Source organism: Pseudopipra pipra, chromosome 9, assembly GCF_036250125.1.
Source record: "Pseudopipra pipra isolate bDixPip1 chromosome 9, bDixPip1.hap1, whole genome shotgun sequence".
Lineage (NCBI taxonomy): Eukaryota > Metazoa > Chordata > Aves > Passeriformes > Pipridae > Pseudopipra > Pseudopipra pipra.
In genome coordinates, this window is record NC_087557.1 from 12,761,435 (window position 1) to 12,781,956 (window position 20,522).

General features: G+C 37.8%; 1 protein-coding gene and 1 long non-coding RNA gene across 2 annotated transcripts in view; one reads left to right on the plus strand and one right to left on the minus strand.

Moving 5' to 3' along the window:
* Positions 1-20,522, plus strand: part of PLPPR5 (phospholipid phosphatase related 5) — a 107,492-nt gene that overhangs the window by 17,667 nt on the left and 69,303 nt on the right. The window lies entirely within an intron of this gene.
* On the minus strand, positions 546-20,261 carry LOC135418882 (uncharacterized). Its single transcript, XR_010432713.1, has 3 exons — positions 20,032-20,261; positions 2,929-3,070; positions 546-1,324 (listed from the first exon to the last, which is right to left on the minus strand). It is a non-coding gene; the product is annotated as an uncharacterized LOC135418882 (long non-coding RNA).

A 20,522-nucleotide genomic window follows, 5' to 3' on the forward strand; every position in this document is an offset into this window, starting at 1 on the left:
ATTTTGCTTGAATCTAGGCAAGTTATCACCAGCTAATTAAATATCGGCCATTTGGTGCATGAGCTCAGGCAGAGGTTGAATGAGAAACTGCAGTCATGCAATTAACAGTAAAGCCCATTTGTCCAAATGGAGTGCTGAAGTCCCAGCAGAAATCCTCTTTGCCCTGCAGTCTGTATGAAATAGCATGTGAGAAAAAGGCTGGTATACTTGTCTGACATTTTTAGGACTTCGATAGCCTGTTGATATTTATTAATCCATTCCTTTCTAACCACTGCACATATTTGCTTCTGAACATAGTTTTGGCATATCCAAGACTCAGATGTCATGTTTTTCTAACTTAAAATAACCTCCTTCTCAAAATACAGAATTTTAATGAAAAATGCATGTTTCAAATTCTGTGAGAAAAAAGGCAAATTGCACATGTGACTTTGAGAAGGAAATTTAGCAAGTGAATTGTAAAAACACAGGATAGTGACTTATTCATAGGCAGAAAAGATATCTAAAATGCTAAAATGTGTATATTCAGTGTTCTTAGATGATCCAAATTCACAAAGTGACAAAAATATTTTATTTTTACAATATTGAAGTCCAATATTAACTTTCATATGAGCACATCAATTATTTTGGAATTCCATAATCATAGTGCTGTTCATTGTCAAGGACACAAATTAGGTGGCCTCACAACTGAAGAAAACTTCTGTCCCCCATCATTAAATATTAATTTTCACTGTCAGTTATTAAAACCAAGGCATAAAAACACATCTTATATGTATATATGCAGATAAATATGGGGGGTTTGTTTTTATGAGGTCTCAAGCCAATGTGACAATTGACTGAAGTCACCTTGGCTAAAAATGCAATTCCACAATAGCACTCAATATATATCAGGATTAACTATTTATACTGTATAGCACCAGAGAACTCTATGACCGAACTAACAGAAAGGGAAAATCCATGAAATTCCTATTTTATTATTTGTATAACATTTTCTTTGAAAAAAATCAACATAATCAGGTAGCAGAAAAACTCATTATCAATAAATGGTGTGCAGAAATAGCACAGTACAAGAATCAGTCTATCATCTTATTAGACTAAAAGTAGAAAAAACCTGATCTATGAATAAGTTGTGTAGAAATACCTGGATTATAAAAACTAGTTGAATATTCACAGAGACAGTGTTCTTTATAAAATAAAGACTGGCAAAAATATAAGAGGGTACACAATAATTTTATACCTTGATTCTGTAACGTGTGACTGAAGAGCTGTCAGGTGGCTTTCAGCCCCTTTTTGATCATGCTTAGAAAGCTTCTGAAATCAACCATTGCTGAAATAAATGTAGAAAAGTTTGTTAACAATGGGAATATAGATGCAAACAGTCAACGGGTGTTCACCATAAAAGGGGAACAGTTAATTATTCCTGTTCAGAATAATGTAGAAAGATGTAAATGTACTGAAAATAACGGAGGATTTAGCACTGGATGTTAAAAACTTACCTCTAGCAATAGTTCCTGCATAGCAGAGGTGTGCCAAATAGGCAAGCTTCTTCAGCTTACTGGGATGCTCTGGATATTTACTAGCACAGAGTATAAAATGACAGTGGCAGAAATGGATATTTAGTTTTCCAAATAGTTAAAGCTATAGTGCTTCCAATGACATGAAAAATTGCAAATTACAATCCTTCTCTTGTCATGTGATGGAATCCACCATCTGTCTGCACACATTCAGTAGCTGCAGTGCTTCCCAGGAATGTGGATTTCCCACACACGAGGATCAGTGATACTGCCCATGCACAGTAGGTGTAGTCTCATGGACTGTAGTTGTACACAGTTAACTGGATGCACTCCAGTTACAGTAATGTACAGTTTCTGTACATTACCAATGAATAAAGGCCTATGCAGCGAGTTAAGTGTCATCTTTTTTTTCTATATCAAATAGTTTGTTTCTTATGACAAGTTCATTTTTTGTAGAAACTTCCGGACTTTCGTCTGACAGAAGTATGTTGCTGAAGTTCAGAGTGCAAAGCCTGAACAGAGGTGTAATGGCAACTGTAATAATGTAAGGTGGTGATTCTCTTGGTGCAATTCTTCATCCCCCCAGACTGGAATAACTTAAATACATTCAAGCCATTATGGCTTTTCACTGAGTTTTAAGGTTTGTAACTATTAGGCATAACTTGCAGAAAAAATGGAGATGCTTTTTTTGTGACTTGAGTGATGTAGGCCATGTTCTTCTCACAGATGTGCCTGTACAATGAGTGCTTGAGAGTTAAATGGGTGTAATTTTCTGTGATTGTACTCATTCTTGAGACAGGAATAACTTGTCTTTTTTTTTTTTTTAATCAATTACTAATAAATAATTCATTTAGGTAAATAGATATTTCTACACTTGCTTGGGACCATATGCATTTTAATATATATAATTTTCAAATTGTCAATTTTGCATCTAAATTCAGTCTGTCTTTTGGTACATGCCTACAAAAATCTGCAGATTTTTCAGATAGCATTTGGGAGTAGGCAGTTATTGCTGATGGTCCCAGATTCAGTCCCAGATAACTATCCTGCTGCAGCTCGTTATGTTTTCAGAATATGTGGAAGATATAAGATGATTTTGCAACAGTACAAGCAGAAGTGGAGACTGTGTATGCCTGCAGCTCACAGCACAGCGTGGCAGTAAGTTCTTGTTTTGTGTAGCTGCTCCAGTAAGCACAAGTGGTAGGATAAAAAGAAATGTTGAAAAACAGAGAATTAAACATATCTGATGACTTAATGAATGCTTTTAGCTTCATGTTCTTCCATTTAGCACCTGGCCTTCCCTGGGTGGTTGCTCCTGACTTTGACACATTCTAGAAAGAACATAGCTACATATAAAATCTTGGGAAATTACAGCTCAAAGTGTTACCTAAAATAAACCAAAGCAGTTTAAGTGTACCTCACTTTTGTTGCCTGCAGCAATGCACTCTGGAAGCATTCAGAACACCTAGTAACCATATCTTCTGCAGGCCTCTGCCTTGTAGACTGGCTGGTGGAGAATTCTGCTGCTGGCTTTCGATGTCTGCAGTGTATCCGTCAGCCTAGAGACAAAGGGAGATCTGACATCTTTTTGGTTTCTGTGCAGTCAGTGTAAGAAATGAGGCACTAAGGTTTTGCTCATAACTAGAGGCGACTTAGTCTTTGTTGTTAATTTTGTAGATGTGTAGAGGGGAGATGCTGTGTAGTCCAGATTCCAGCAAAATTTAGCTGCCATTCCCAGGCAGTTCCAACCTGAGGAGTGGATTTATGAGTTAGGTGGTGAGATCTATGAGAGCTACAAAAGGTGAGAAGCTTCTTTTGAACCCAATGGGAGTAAATGGCACTGATGGACAAACAGCTGTCAGTTCACTGTGGAGCAAGGAGCTGTGCATTGCCTGAGGCAACACTGTAGGTTAAGGGAGCCCTTAATGATCTGCTTGGGTAAAAACTGTGTTGAGCTAAAACACTAACTTCATCCAAACACTTGTAAATCCATGAAAAGCAAGGCATTCCTCTTTTGAAATATTACTTTAAAAGACCCACAGCATTTTAGGTACTAGGATTTCAAATTGATATGCAGGTTAATTAGAGATCAGTAATTGTTTAAAATCTCTCTTCGTGCTGTGGATAAAGGGATGTCACCCTGCCCAGTTTTCAGCAGTACACCTGAATTATATAGACACTGAAATATATTTATTTATATCTTTAATCCAACTCAAATTAAAAAGAAAACTGTTGGATTTTCAAAGAAGCAAAACTTAAAATTTATTAATTCCAAATTAATTCAAATATAAAATAGTGTACTTTTATTAATCTTTCCCAGGAGTTCCCATTGATTGAAGGATTTATTTGTTTGGAGTTTAAATGGCTTTGATAACAGAACATCAATATAAGTACTTATTTGATAGAATGTAATTTTCATGTGTTTTTCATTACTATTATTTGCCTTCCTGCTCTGGTAGAATGCTTTCTGGATACAAATTCTTGTGATAAATAGGAAACTGTGACCAGTGACAAATTACATGTCTAAACCCAAGGAAAATAGATGAAGGCAGTATTATTTTTGTAACTGCTTAATACTTAATTTTACTGTTCTTTGGATGGGCTCATCTGTCTCTCTAATGGCAATAATTTATTTCAACTGTTTTTTCTGTATCTAATACACTGCTTTGGCAACAGAAGAGTTTACCATTTTAATGTAAAATTCTGTATTTAATTAATAATTAAATAAGAGTGTGGGAATATTTCCTTTCATTCTCATTGGAATTAAGTTCTGATAATCTGACTTGCTGTTGGAAGATCCTAACGTTATGGATTTCACTATAGTAGAAGAAGTAGGGCAAGTAATCAGCAAAACTTTTTTATTTACTTGCATGCCACTTGATGAATATGCAGATGAACCATATCACCATCTTGGATACCAGATGAAAATTGTTTATGACTCCTAGCTATCATCAGCCAGTTTATTTATGGTGTGAAAGCAAAGTTTAAAGCAATGAATGCCCCTATCATCCTAATTAGACAGGTTAAAATGCTACATTTTATATCACTGTGATGTCAAGATTATGATCACTGTTAAGAGGATGGAAAGTATTAACACTTTTACAGGAGTTAAAGTGTATCCATTCATCTGTTAATGGATTAGTGGATGAAACAGTAAATATTGATTTGTCTTGGGGCATAGATGTAGTGTTTGGAGATTTGATGTGATGTTCCAGGAGCAGGTATCACTACCCATAATATGGGTTCCACATTTCTGTGTGTTCTTGCTACACATTTTTGTATGTTCTCATTTTATTTTGTGCTCTCCAGATGTTTGTGCATCTCTTGTTCATGTCTCTTTTGCATATTTACCCCATTTTCCTTGCCATTTCAGCATCCCAGTTCTATCACTCCATTTTCTACACACCTTTTCTTTCTTTTCTTCTATCTTAATGTCTTGTTCACTCCTTCTTACATAATTTCTTACTTTGCTTGCCTCCTCCTCATCCTCCCTTATCCTTTTCTGTTATCCAGCTCTTCCAGTCTTCCATTTTCACCCTCTTTGGTTTACCTTCAGTATGTGTGTTTCCAGCCTCCCTGCACGTTTTTCCACAGTGATCCAATTCTTTGCTTTTCCCTGTCGTGCTGTCTCCTGCATATTGCCAGCCAACTGGCTTTGCTTAGGGCAATAGTTATTTGAGACAGAAAGCAGACACCAGGTGACTAAGCCCTGAAGGGAAGAGCAACGTGACACCCTTTTCTTTGCTTGTGTCTGTGCCCTGTGCTTACCATACCCCTCTAAATATCACCTGTACGAGGTTGTCGCTGCCCGTGTGGCACCGTCCTGTGCTCGCCGGCTGAAGTGATGCTGAGGAGCTGTCCAAGGTATGCCTGGCGGTCCCATCTGTCCTGTGCCATGCTATCCTGTCCTGTCCTGCCTCGTCCTGTAGTGCCCTTCTATCTCTTTCCCCTTCAGTATTTTGGCACTGAGCTTTCCAGGCAGGTGGCTGCAGATGTAGCCAGATAAGACTCTCTTTCTCTCATCCTAGTAACTCCACTGCTGTCTGTGGGGAGGTATCTGTTGATACCTCCAGCTGATAGAATCCAGGATAACAATCTCAAGTTGCTGGAGTCAGTAGGATGTTGCAGTGCAGGCAGCTCAAACACCATTCCAGCTGAAGAAGATAAGGAACTAAGTGTGGAAAGCAGTATCTCTTATTGCAAAGTTTGGCAGAAAGAACATACAGTTTCTACATGGAGATGGAATTACAGATCACCAGTGTCCTGCTTCCCTAATCCCTTGCCTAGCTAGATTTCTCAGATATGCAGATATGTTGGGGTTTTTTCTATATCCAGTTCATACCATGCAATTTAATTGTTTTCAGATGTTTGGGAAAATGCATTTAAAATGTGCTTCTGTGCGTTGCTCTCTGTACTGTGAACTGACACCGAGGACACTTTTCCAGTCTGTTGACCTAATCTTTCATTTAGAAGCTATGTAATGGATACCTGGTATATCAAAGATATGGTGAGAGACACTGACAGGTACAAAGGATCAACCTTTACCTCTCTTTGTTCCAAAGATTTGTTTTCATGGGCATTCTCAACTAAGTAATTTTATGTCTTGCCTGGAATATTTTCATCATCTGTTTGAGGAAGTAACATCTATACACAGAGGATTAAAGAAAGTGTGTCTGTTTTTCAGTTTGCTTAATTTGTACATTTGAGAATTCTTTGTGTGTAATTCATTCGTTTCTCCAGTGCTTCAGTTTCCCACTCATTTATGTGACTCTTTCCAAGAGTGATGTTCCTGAAACCCATAAAAATAGGATCACCTGCCAAAAAGCAGATGGTTGGCATTGGCACAGAGCATAAAAATTTGTTGTTTCTTTCATTAAATTTTTTCCATCTTTTTTTTTGTCTCTCATAAGCTCTCTGTGCTGAAGTTTACGCTTCTGTAACATGGAGACAACGTCCTTTGCAGTCTTAGGCAATGGTATGAGTGTTATGTAAACCATAATTAAATTCAGTACTGTGAGATCATTAGAAGAAAGTCTATTGTTGTTACTGCCACACTAAAGATACTGTTGGGTACAATTTCTAACAACATGGATGGGAGTTAGAACTTTTCAGGAACTTCTAAAGGTGTTGAAGACCTACAATGAATACTTATGATCTTTGCCTCTCCATACATTTTCATTACAGACCGAGTCCTCTTCCCAGAGGAGCCATGGGAATCCTCTAATGTCCCTAGAATTTTTAGAATCAGGCTGATAACAAAAGGTTCATCCTCTACTCCATCTAATCTCTTCTAATCTCTCACTGTTACTGAATGGCAACACAGCAATTGTTAGCTACTTCTGTGTCTCCAGAAAAACTTACACATAATGTTTAAAGTTTCTCTAGGAGACAGTAAACCTGAGCTTGTGCCTTCCAATGGGTATTTTCCATGGCTAGTATCCTTTTTTATACAATGACAGATTTTTAATGACACAATGGGATAATTTTTCTTCTAGAAATTTCACAAAGCAAGAAACAGGGGTTATTATTAGTACTGTTTTTTGAATTATAGTCACATATTTTCTCTTTAAATGTAACACATAAGATTATTATATATATGTAATAATTTATCATCTTTTACTATTCTCAAGTACATTTTTCCTCTATATTTCCTGAGTCTCCAATGAGTCTTTTAAATGGTAAAATGGGAAAGACAAGAAATGAGGGTTTGCAAAGCAGTGCTGAGATTTTTTTTTACATTCATTAACTATTTTTCCAATTTGTTCCCATTATGAAAATATGGCTAACCAGTAGTGTTATTAGTGTAATGGTTAAATGTCTTGCATATCAGTTCTGAGTAAGTTCAGCTTTTGTATTTTGGAAAACTATTGAATATGGGAGAAATGGAAGGTGGTTCTTATGAGGTGTTATAAAAAAATTATAGTCACTTGTGATTTATAGAAATTATGAAAACATACCTCTGGCATGTGCAGAAGGGCAAAAAAGGAGGACGTATTTGAAGAGAAGTTTGCCAAGTTAAGCATAATATTCCTCTGTGGATTTTTACTTCGGGAGTTGTGTGCACTCTAGTGATAGGAGGGAGGACAATCCCCATGTGGCTCTGTACATGCAAGTTGCATAGATTTAAATGTCACCCCTGCTATCGCAAGATTTATAGTGAATAGGTTACTTCATAAAATAAAGAGAGAGCATTTTTCTGAGTTATTTGCTGCTAGCTAATCTACTCCAAGAAAGAAGATTTGCAATGGGATACAGAGCAGAGAAGTGCAGATTATACCTGATGTAATGGGACATGCATTAATTTTTCATTAAATGCGAAAATTAAAAGGAAGTATTCACAGCTTTTCCTCGCCCCTGCCCTTTTCCACCTCCTCAACCTACTCAACCTCCTGGGAGTGAAACACTACTTTCAGTGCTATTTTTATCTGGAATGGATTTTACACTAACCAGTAGAACAGGAAAACATTATTTTCCTCAATAGTTTCCCTGTAAAAACCTGTTTAAAACCAGCAGCAGTCATTTGCCCTCACTTACAGTCTTGAGTGCTTAGGCTTTGATGGGGGAATCATGCTGAGCTCTTTCCTCCAATGAATCCTCACCTACAATTAAATGGCCACAGATGGCATTAGTTACTCACTTATACCTGGTAACATCAATGCCTTCAAGTTCTATTGAACTGTCCCCTGTGCTGTTTGCCTTCTGCTGGTTTGTGAGAGAGTTGTTGATGAGAATTGGGCCCAAGCAACTTGTTCTGTACAAGTGTCCCCAGAGTGCTGGTTACTGCTCAGCTGTGCTCCATGTAAGTCTGGGTTGTCTTGTCTCCCAACTGGTCCTGCTCAATGGGTTACAACTTCCATGGCTAAATGACTTTGGGAGGGCAAAAATGAAGCTTATGTACCTGTGTGTTCTGGCCTTGCCCCCTTGACCAGTTGCATTAAGTTGCCTTTATTGAGATGGTAGAGATTTCACTGGGATGACTAAGAAACCTTTACATCTTCAGTCAGTGACTCTGCCCCCCAAATTTCTAGGCAATTATGCTCTATTTAGGGCCTGGGGACACTAATGCTATTTATTAAAACAGCCACAATCCCTTCAAAATATGGTGCTTAGTTAATGATCATGCTAATCAAGAGCAAATAAACAAAAAGGGGTGTTTGGTTCCTTCATGTTTTCTTAAGAGCTGAAAAGGAAAGGACATAGTTTTGTGACTACGGTCAGCAGACATTACCCAATATTTCAATATATGTGATCCACCATGTAAAACCCAACTATTTTAACATAATAACTTTTTAGATTTTTATTGTACCGCATTTAAGAAGGAAAAATCTGGGCCCAAAAGTGAAGTTAATTACTTCAGCCAAACTGTAATGTAAAGTATTTCATGAGGACTTGCACTTCTTTGTCTCTCTAAGTTATCAGCTTACTGAAATGGATCTGTGGTCCCTTTCTTAGCCTGAAAAAAAGGGCAAACAGGAGAAAAAATTAAGTCATACATCCATAAAGCTCATGTTTATTTGTTGTACACACAGGGCAGTTTTGTCAAGAATTGCCTGAGATTTTTTTTAAGATGTCTTTTATATGTTCTTTCTGAAATTTAGATTCAGCTTTCAAAGCATCAGACTTTGCTATCGTGATGTCGATATTTCCTGCCCCAGTGATTTGGCTGACATCATTTCAGTACCATATAATGTTGGATCATTGCTATAAAACATATCTTTGTAAGTAGAAAGAGAAGGAAAAACTCAAGAGAGGCATAGCCAGGAGAAAACGATTCTGTGTGAATGTAGGGAAATGCCATCGTAGATCAGACGGTATGCACTACACATGCATAATGTATGTATTTTTTCCTCTCATTTTCTCTCAGTCAAGTCTGATTATGAGGGGAAACTAAAAAAAAATAATGGACAACTGGAAATTGCTAGACTATGTTGGTTTACAGTGCTTTGAATATTATTAAATGAATTAGTTATGCTGTCAGAGGGAGAACAGCTGCATTCTGAACCAGGAAATAGCCTGATTCTGCCTTCATTTTTATTTTAAGCCAGTGAAAATGGCATAGGACTGAAGTCAATGTATCTAATGAATCTTTCAAAATATCTTCCTGGTAGGAACTACTCAAAACATAGCCACCTTGTGTGCAAAAACCACTAGAACCAAATATTGCTTCCTGGTGTTTCAGAGTAGCTTCTTTCATTTTCAGTAGGATTTGGGAACATAGTTTAGTGCTTTGTTTTTATGTCTCTTCAGACTATATATTGCAGAAAGAAAAGGTTATCAATTCAGCAAATTCGTAGAGCTGCACTGAGTGAAGGAACTGACTTAGTAAAATTGTAATACAGAATTAGATTTGGAACACTTTGTAGGCACAAATATTCATTCCCTTACAATGTCTGTTTTAGACATTTATTTACTGCATATTTTAGGTCAAGTTGTCTCGTATTAGTTTTAAAATTTGAAATAGACCAAGGACCCTGTGAAGTCATGTTTCTCTGAATGTCCTGTGTGCTTGCCCCAAACATGTGATCTGGACAAACTGGGACAGTTGGTCTGAAGATGCAGCATCAGATGGGTACTTTGAAATATATACAGTTGTCTTCATCTTCTATCAAGGTTTTACCCCTCCTACTTGAAAAGGCAAGGCTATCTTGGCACCTGTAATGCAAAGTTCTCAGGGGTATAGGTTCTTAGGTACAGGTGCTGTGGTGAAAATAATGAAGTGGCCTGGAGAATAGCTGCATTTTGTCATTTATATAAAGCCTATTAATGCTGGAAAGAAAAATTGTCATTATAGAGTGATGGTCAAGTGATTTTTTTTTTTTTTTTGCTATCATCCCAGCAGTACAGTGATCTGTGTTTAATGAAAATAGCTGTCTAAGGAAGAAAGGACTCATGGTAGAGCTGTATTAAACATCCTTCATGAAAGAATAGAGGGGTAGTTTTGCTACCTCCTCAGTGAGCTGGATAACGTATAAGCTGCATAGTCCTTAGATGCCTCATAGGGACTGTGATATGTTTGTTCTACTATTCTTTGTACAGCAATGCTCTCCCTTAGTGCTGTATTCTTCAATGTCACATGGAGGTCAGAGATATCTGGGCCAGATATCTGGGCACAGATTAATTCTGCCCAAGTTTAGGTACTCAGTGCCCAAGTTTTCCATATAGTCAGTGGAAAGAGTGGGTGTGTTTTGTGAGACTACAGAAGTCAGTTCAGGTTTTAGGAGGATCAAAATATACTCCCTGAGTTCTGTTGATTTTAGGTGTAGTTGGAAGCTCTTAGCTGAGGTACTTCAGGTAAATAACTAAATTTGGACAAACCAAGGCCTTGGTATGTATTTTATCCCCCAGCCTATGCCAGGAAAAATCTGTCTCTTAGAGCGTCAGGATTAATTTGAAAAGAATGCATCTCACATACATAGCATTAAACTAAGACTCACTGAGAGTTGCAGTCTTTAGAATGTATATTCAGTTAATGTCATGTCAAATTACGTTTGTAGTGGAAGCACACATATATGAAATTTCATAGGAAATGTGAAATCACAACCTCATATTTCATACAGTAGAGTCCTCCTTGTTACAGCAGTGTGTGTTTGTGTAAAGGTCTTTCTGCGAAAGCACACCAGCCAGGACTGATTTCATGGCTCAGCTGGTAGTTTTTGCCCCCCCTTCCCCCATGGTAACTGGTACATTCAGCTTAATAGAGACACATTCTTCTTCCTTTCTTCAAAATAGAGACTTTTGTTCCCCATGGACTTCACAGGGATAAAAGATGTGATAAATCTGTGGAGGTTAAACTTGTTCCTTTCTTGGAAAGAGCTGGTTATTTTAACTGCACTTTAAACTCCCAGGTACTAACTGCATTGTATGATGCAGGGTTTCAGTGCAGAGCTACATTTTCTCTGAAATATCTAATAAGCTGTTGCATTTCTTTCTCAGTAATAGGACAGTGGACCCCTTGGAAATTACTAACTTGGACCTGATAGTTTTCTATTATTTAAAAAGGAGAAGAAAAATTTGACTCCCATTACCACAGAAACAAAGCTAATCAAAGAGGAAAATCTGCATGATATGGTACTGTGTGTTTTTAGCACCTCTCATCTTTAGCTCTAAAATGAACTCAAAAATGCTAATTTTCTATTTCAAATTGCTGATGGTGTAATTAAAATAGTTATTTTTACTGAGATTACATACTCTTCTTTTTTACAGTACTAAGATACTTTAACATGTGATAGTCTTAAGTCCTGAATGTGAAAAGCTCTTATGTCTATATTCACTCAAAGTCTCATTTGAGCATGCATCTGCATATATCTATATACATGTCTATATACTCTTTTCATGGCCTGCTCCATATCTCTCTATTTGCTTAATAAAAAACAGTCAGAGAAGAATAGGGACACACATTTTAAGAATGGTGTGTTTCAAATCTTCCTGCTTTAATTTAAATAGATTTTTTGAAATAAATGAAATTTTCAGGCAAAAGAATATCTGTTTATACTAGGTTAGAAATATGCAAAAATTGAAACATTCCCTTCACTTCACTTCCACTCCAATGCTGCATTTACCTCATACTGATCTTTCAAATTCAGCAGGAAAATAAATATACAATTCGCTTCTATTTGCAGTCCAAAAGAGAAAAGATGATAACAATGCCAGGCATTGCATCCACATTATGTGGATGGCTGTCACGAGAAAGCCTGCTATTTCTAGCCTGTTCTGAATTGTTTGCCTGCAGTTACAGTTGTGACATCAGGGCATCTTCTGCCTACAAGTGCTGCTTCACAACACCGACAGTACTCTACACCAGTGGTTTGTCATTTTACAAGAGACATTAAGGTAATTCACTTTGCCTTTGAATGTTTTTACCTACTGAACAAATAAATTTTCCATGTGTCACTGAACAACGTAAGGAATAAAATCTCTGTATTTTGGACAACATCTCTGCCAGAGAAAACCTTCATCTCCAGGGTACTTGTCATAAATTGAGGGTTTCTGAGTGTGATTTCAGACTTGCTAGAATTTGTGTTGAGGGATGGAGGGCTGTTTTTTACAATAAATACTGAAGAACAAAAATATTAAGAGTATAAGATATCACATATGCAAAATTCTCTAAATTTTGATAAAGCCGAAAATGTCTCTTTTTTTCAAATGGACAATCTCATTGAGAAATGACATAAAGATCTTAAAGAAAGGCAAAAATATGTGATATTCAGTAGCAATATCATTGCTGTCCTATAGTAAATACTACAAAACAGTACAAAATGTGTTCTTATACATTACATTCAAAGCCATTTTCTCATGGGGGATCAACACATCATCAGAGTCCTTGGGGTCTTCTTTAGAGTTACAGCTACAGACAGCTTTCAGTTCAGATAAAGTGATGTCTACATGTGTAACTGCTGTAACTCAGCTGTGCATACTGTATGTATGTGAAGGTTGCCCCTGTATGTGTGTACTGCACACCCCTTTGTGACTTTGCCCTGTTTCATGTGTATCAATCCATATCCATATTCGTATTCATGCAATTTCAATTAGGCTGCTTGTTGGAGACTTGAGTATAAAAAAGCGTATGAGCGGAAGTGAGGGAAAGGGTGTACATTTGTCTTCTATTGTACAGTTATCCTCTACAGTACAATTAAGGACCCCAAAATAATCAATGGATGTACCAGTAACTGGATAAATATAGAGTACTGAGCACAAAGAAACCTTGCTTTTTTTTTTTTAACATTTAATGATGACTGTAATAAAAAAGAAGTAATAATTGTTTGTATTACCCTCTAGACCCATATATTGCAGAGCACTATATAAAAAGTGGGGTGTAGACTGAATATGCTTGTGAAGAGGGTTTAATTTAGAATAGAGATGATCTACTTGCAGTGGCACACTTCAGGAGCAACTGTACTGCAGTGAAGGGAGTAATCCCGGCACACAGTCAAAATTAGGCCAGTCAGATTGCTTCTGTATTTCATGTTAGGCTCAATTAAGTAGCTGAAATATTTTTGTGTTGGTATTAACAACAACTGGAAAGGTAGTACTGCTCTTCTCTACTAAGGCTCGGTTTTGTCTACATTTGGCTCCTTCATTGGTTTTCTATAGCCTAGAAGGCACTCAGTGAAGGAGAAGATGGGAGCAGACACTGACATTGAGGCATGTTTTTTAAGAGCATCTTTAATAAGAGAGAGAACAAGTATTTCACTCTGTTCACTCAAGCAAAACTAGTTATGGTATGTCACTAATGCAGAGTGCACGGGCACATGAACCCAAGCATACTTCCTGCTCTGCTGTCTGCTTTTTTCTGTGTGGTGGATGTTGCACAGAAGCAGAAAGCACATGAGCCATTTTATTTCAGTCTCTGCAGCTGCTCAGTGCAAGAGCACCATAGATTTTTTTTTTTTCTGCTAAGAATAACCATGATCTCCATAAAATGGTATGAACAGAAAGCATGAAGCTTATTTATTCTTTCAAATCAACAAATACCTTAACCCTGATTTCCAGACAGGCTTATATGCCCCGCGATTGGACAGGCGGTGCGGTTTCTCCGGTGTGCGTGGGCTGCCCGCAGCACCGCCGGGCACAGACGGGCGGCAGCGGCAGCAGCGCGGGGCTGGAGCCCTCTGCCGAGCGCGGAGCACAGCGGGCCCCGCCGTGCCGGCGGCGAGCGTGGGTCCTTTCAGGCTCTGCTCCTTTCCGGCTCTGCTCCTTTCCCTTGATTTCTTTTCTTGGTGCAAGAATATGCCATTAGTATTTTTTTTCCAGCTTTCCCTCTGTTGGTCTGGGGGATCCCTGTGCAGTGCGAGTGGGTGGGAGGCAGTGGGGATTGACCCTGCCTGCAGTTTGGGCAGGGCAGGAGGGTGAGGAACGGGGGCCCGACAGGGCTGCCACGATGGGCCCAGGCTGGGGCTGCGGGGGACGAGCATGGGCGGTGGTGGCAGTGGCTGGGACACAACAAGAGTGACATCAAGGGCCACATCCACTTCTAATCCTGAGGTCTGGATAACCAAACAGGAGTTCTGCTGTGGAAGATAGAAATCTGTTGTCTTTTGAGTGTAATTGATTTATAGAAATCAATCAGCAGTGGTTTGCATTGCTCCTTACTTAGCTATGTCAATCATGGTGCATAATCCTGTTTCAGCTGGCACCGGCAATTCCTATTGGGATTTTCCACTGCATCGGCACAGTGCATTCAGAAGTGACTATGCATCAAACTTGCTCTGTCAAAAAAACCCCCAAACATTTGGACTTTTTTTTTTTTTATTTTCTCAGTGAGTCCATGTAATGTAGAAGCAGTCACATGCTATTAGAGCTTTCCATGTTTATTCTGTTGTTCCTCTTACACCTGGTAGCAGCTGTGTGTGGGCGCAGGAGCCACGGAGAGCAGCTTCTTGCCGTGCTCCAAGCCCCTCTGCGGGCAAACGCGTGCTGCCCGCTGCCCCGACTCTCCTCAGTCCAGCACTGTGCCATGCCCTGCCTCTTCCTTTCATTACCTTTTTAAAATACTTTTAGCACTATATTTTTCTTCAACAGAAGCATTTAATTTCATTTAAAGCGTGTAAGGTAGTTTGTTTACATAAATGCCTAATGCATATGGAAACTTCCTAAAGATCCCTGTACTTTGTACCTGGTTCTATTAGTGTTGATTTAACAGGCATAACGAGTAACTGATGTTGCTAAGAAGGGTGGTAATACTTTTTAATATTTTTAATTACCTGAAATTATCTATCCTCTGGAAGAAATGAACCAGAGATTGAAATATGGAGTGAAATATTTTTTAATGCATTGGGGAATTGAATATATTATAAGAAATCAGATGAAATAGTGATTAGTATTTAGGAAGACTAATTATAGTTAAAGATTGCTCTGCTGAGCATAGGTTGATATGCAACCTTACTGTGTCTTCAGAAATCTTTAGAGTGTAGGACACAAACCAGACTTCGCCTTTTTTGGAATCTGGTACATGTGCATTTGTACAGCTTACAAAATGCTTTTTGTATGCAGCGAGTGAAGGATTGGTATGTAAATAAGGAGCCAAAGCATCACACAGCTGTAGCAAAATGGGATACAACTTCCCTGGAAAAATGGAGTCTGATTTCTAGGGGCGTTCATCTGACAGGAAGAATCTGTGCAAAGCTTGCAGGATGCAAACAGTAATGTTTTTGCTGATGTCAAAGGCTTAGTGAGTGGGGAATAAAATATAGTGGAAGAAAATATATGGGATTTAAAAAAAAAGTCTATATTGTATATTTTTTCAAGTACGTCTTTCTTCTAATATACAATTCCAAACTCACAAATGATTTGTGAATTTTGACAGAAGATATTTTCTGCAGTAGTGCTGTTCAAGTCTATCTATGATGCTTTTTCATATTGAACTTTACATACATTTGCATGCACTGTAGCACAAAAAGTGTTTAAGAATAGGGGCATAAAATGATCAGCTACTCAGAATGGGAAGAAGTTTATCCTTCTGCCAAACAATTCATTATTGGAGTTTGATGTTTTCTGAAACGGTGTGGTTGTTCAGAAAAGATATAAAGCTAGATGGGTCTTTGGTCTTTTCGTATATAATGGTTCTAATGTTTCTAAATTGCTGTTGCTAATATCAAAAGAAATATTGCAAATGTTGATCCACACAATACTTGCTTCCTTTACGCAAAATGTGCCGCTGAAGGCAGTTGGCTAAACCTCCAGAGTAGTAGGGTTTGGTTCAGAACATTATTTTTATAAAAACGTAAAATTTTAAATAGGTGTTCAGTAATATTTAACAGGAAAAAAATAATAAAAGCATATTTCATTTTCTAGCCACCAAAAATCCCCTTGCACAAAACCTTTTTCTCCAGAAATAGAAAAGGAAACAGCTAATCCGTTAAAATCACCAGTGACCAAAGCACTTCTGCTGATGTCCCTGATTTATATTGCTATAACCCTAGACAGCTATAATGGATTCCTGCCTAACACAGTCCCTCACTCCAAGCAAGACACCCAGAATGGGACCCAATGAGATAGTTTAAAGAGGAAGAGCTTAAGCTGCTTCCTTGAAATATTTTTTTCCTAAATAAATCAAATACAGGCACATAGCCACACAGGGTTCTAAAACAAGTGCTGTTCCTTGTAGTAATGCCTACTGTAAAATTTTACAGAATTTGTTTTTTACTTTCTCCTGCTCAGCCCCTCCTCCAAGATACTTCTACAATACCATGGTCTAGCATGTTGGGAAGGAAACAACCTTGACAAGGTATTTTATTTTCTAGTAGTGACAATGCAATCTTTTTTCCTAATAGAGATATTTCCTAATATGTGTCACTGCTGGTGTACCATTCATAAAACCCAAGCACAAATAGGTCTTCTTATAGGAATTATAACCTTCAGCTTTCTACTACCTTTCTACTACCCATCTACTCTGAGCTTTCTTTTGTGTGCATTAGAAATGATTAGAAAAACTTACTGTTCTTGGAAATCATGTGTACCCTTGGATAATTTGAAGAAAGTAATTATACAAACTGAAATGGAGAGACATGAGACATCTTGGTGGAGATTGACTGGTGAGGAATTAGTGAGAGACCAGCTGGTGTGAGATCACCCAAAGACATGTCAAACCTGGTGGGCCTGTGGTGTCAGCAGTACTTATTCCCTGTCTTTTTTAATCCGTTATGGCCATTCTTATATGCAGCATACTCTGCAAAATTTTTCCGATGTACCTGTTTGAAGTACCAGGAGATCAATTGTCACTTAACATCTCATTTCGAACAACTGTATCTTGGAAATGCATTTTAAAATTATATATATATGTATATGTATATAAATAACAAGCAGGTTTTCAGGACACCTGAAGCTAGCACTTCACTAACTAGTAAGTCTGGATGGACAGCAGTGTTAACAGCTTCAAAGGCCATTTTTTAAAAGCTACAAATTATATCTTAAGAAATTGTATCACCAAGTATTTGAAATTATGCACAAAACTATCCAAAGTGATGTCCCCAAACCTGTTCAGAAAAAAGCAGTATCTTGAGATCTGTCTTTCAGCACATTAAGGCCAAAAGTTCAATTCATTTCAACAGAAAAAGGAAGGATCATTAGTCTTTTATTTCTAAGAAGAGCAAAAACCCCCCCAAATCTTTATCAAGAACCATTAAGTTCTCTTCCAGAATGTTTCAAATATCACAATTCAAGTTCTCCTTCAAATGTCAGTGTCAGATTTCAGTGTCAGGTAGTCACCGCCTGTTCTATTATTACTACTGCTGCCTACCTTGATAAAAGCCTATTCATAATACATTCTTTTTAAAGATGCAGCAAGATGTTAATCTGCGTTTCCATCTATCTCTTGTACTGTTTTGATTGCAATAGCATCTAGACCTCAGGAACAGATGCTGTGTTAATATTAGTTAAAACAAAAACATGGAAAAAATTTGTGAGTATCTGAGACAGCGGGATGAATTTGCACCCTTTTTTACTATGTGGTGTTTAGCATTTGTACATTTTGTTCAAGGGAGTTAGCCAGAAGCCTAGTAGAAATATAAAGCATAGCTGTAGGTAAACTACAGCTGTATCATGGCTATATCCATAGGCAAAAAAAGATGGATCATGGCTATATCCATAGTCAAAATTTTTTTAAAAGGTCACTTTTCAGTACAGTGTGTGCTAAATTGTGTAGAAGTCATTTTAGGTTGCATCCCTCTTTGCCCACCCAGTTGTTCTTCCAGAATATGCTAAAGCTTTCGGTGGTTCATTCAGATGAGTATAGGTCATTGCACATTTTCAAGTAATGCCATTGTCCCAGTAATCTTTGTTAGCTACCTAAATACTTTAAAAAATACTTTGACTAAATATTTTTCCTTGTAAGTGTGGCCAGTGTAATAATCTGATCTTACACCTTTGTTCTTCCCTTATTCATTGCTACTGATTTTAAATCACAAGCCACTTTCAGCAGTGACTATCTTTCCCTGGGCAGCAGTTAATACTTTTAGAGTATATTTGAAACTTTAATAAATATTGCTAATTACACAACATCTTTACAAACTTCAACAGTCACATGGCACTACAACATTCATTATCACAGAGAAACTCTCACAGTGCATAAGACATTTGCAAGATGCTTTCCAACAGGTCTCAACCAGTTGAAACATGTTTGACCTAAATGCTTGAAAGTCTGTTGACTGTGAAGGAAAAACACAATTTTTCAAAAGGAAGAAAGATGTCTTAATAACATTAAGATATTATAGTAGCATAGCTTTCTTTTGATCTGTCTTTGATTATTTGAGAGTAGTGGTAGACAAAATAAATCTATTTTTGAGAGGAAGAGAACTTTACTGTTCTCAGGCTGAAGGCACAGGCATGCAGAGTTTGTAGAACAGAGGGCCATCTAGCTTGTCCCCTGTTTCTGACTGTGACCATCAAAGGATGTTTAAGGAAAATGTAGAAGAAATAGAATGTATGTCCTAATGTTCCTTCCTCTGAATTTAGTGATTTTTAATCTGAAAGTTCATCTGGATAATCGTGTTTAAAAACTGATCTCAGTGAATGCATCTAAATCCATTCACAACTTTACCTTCCACAAGAATATAAATATTAAAGAAACGTTTCTGAAACAATACATTTCTTTTCTGTAATAGCAAGGCAAAGAAAGGCCAGACTGCGCTTCTCAAGTTCAAAGCTACACTGGAGCTAAGCTTTCACTGAAGAACAGCTATCCCCATCACAACTGCTATTTCAACGTGCTTTGCCTCTAGAGGTTATTTTCTTTTATGCATGTATGTTTCAGGTATTGCTTACTGTTGGGGTTTTTTTTAACTACTTTATTTTAAAAACCAGATTTCTGCAGCCATGTCACTGGCTCACCTGATGGTACTATTTAATATTTTGTTTCTACTTACAGTCCCTTCCTTAAAATGTCTCTCTTCTGAAAGAAGTCCTCTATCGAGTAGCCAAGCAACCTAAAACCTTCCTTCTAAGATTAGTCATTGAGTCATCTTGCAGCTTATTTAATACTGTATTTCATACAAGTTCCTTCTCTTGAGGCTGGAAGAATTCCATTCAAGGCCAGAGAAGGCAGTCTTTCTCAGCTGGCAGCTCTTTGATCCTATTCTTGATGAAACTTTGCAGTGACATTTATAAGCATGAAGTAGGATTAGAGAATGCTTCTGTTCTCACATGGTGACTTTTTGTAGCTCAGAACAAGTATTCTTGCTCCTGCCACACCACCTTTGCTTTCCTCCAGATCAGCTCTGATGACTTGCTCATAGACTCTTTAATGAAAATCTTCAATCATCCATACATGCCTGTTTTTCATGTTGTAAATGTGCTTCTTCCCTTATCCTCCATCTGCTGTTTCTTTAACCATTATTTTTGTCATTTTCTCCTCTCTGTCATGATCTTCTGTATAATGCAATTCAGTGGCCTCATGATCCTGCTTATTTTCATTGCCCCTTCCTCTTCTTACAGAGCTAGCTGCTCTTCTTTTCCCCTTGGTGTGTCTGCCAGTTTCTGCTCTTTGTTCCTCCCCCGTGGTGTTTCAGTTAGCTGTCTTTGCTCTTACCTTGTCTTCATCGCATGAGTGGCTACTTTTCTTTTCCGTGTCTCTGTGTTTCAGATCATCATTTTCTTCAGGCATCTACAGTTCTTGAATCTTCCATGATGTGTTGTCGTTTCTGCTCCTTCACGTCCTTAAATCCCCTTTAAGACTTGATTCTATGTACCCATGGCAACAGTCTCTTCAGATTCTGTGACCAAAGCAAGCACTGAATTGCTTCTGCAGTTCTTTTCTTGTTTACCATATCACACAGAAATGGGAGAGCTGAATTTGCTTATCTGATGACTCATAACTCTCCACTAGAATTGATGTTTGAGCCCTTTTCCTCAGAGCTGAGGGAACAACTCCTAAAGAACAACTCATTTAGTGAAAGTAACCTTTTTTCTTTTTTCTAGTTACTGTAAAACAGAATCTGATGGATTTTTGCAAAGAGTAAATACTGAATGGTTGTTTAGGGTTTGATGGGCCTTGGAATATTCTTCCATAAACCTTTAGAG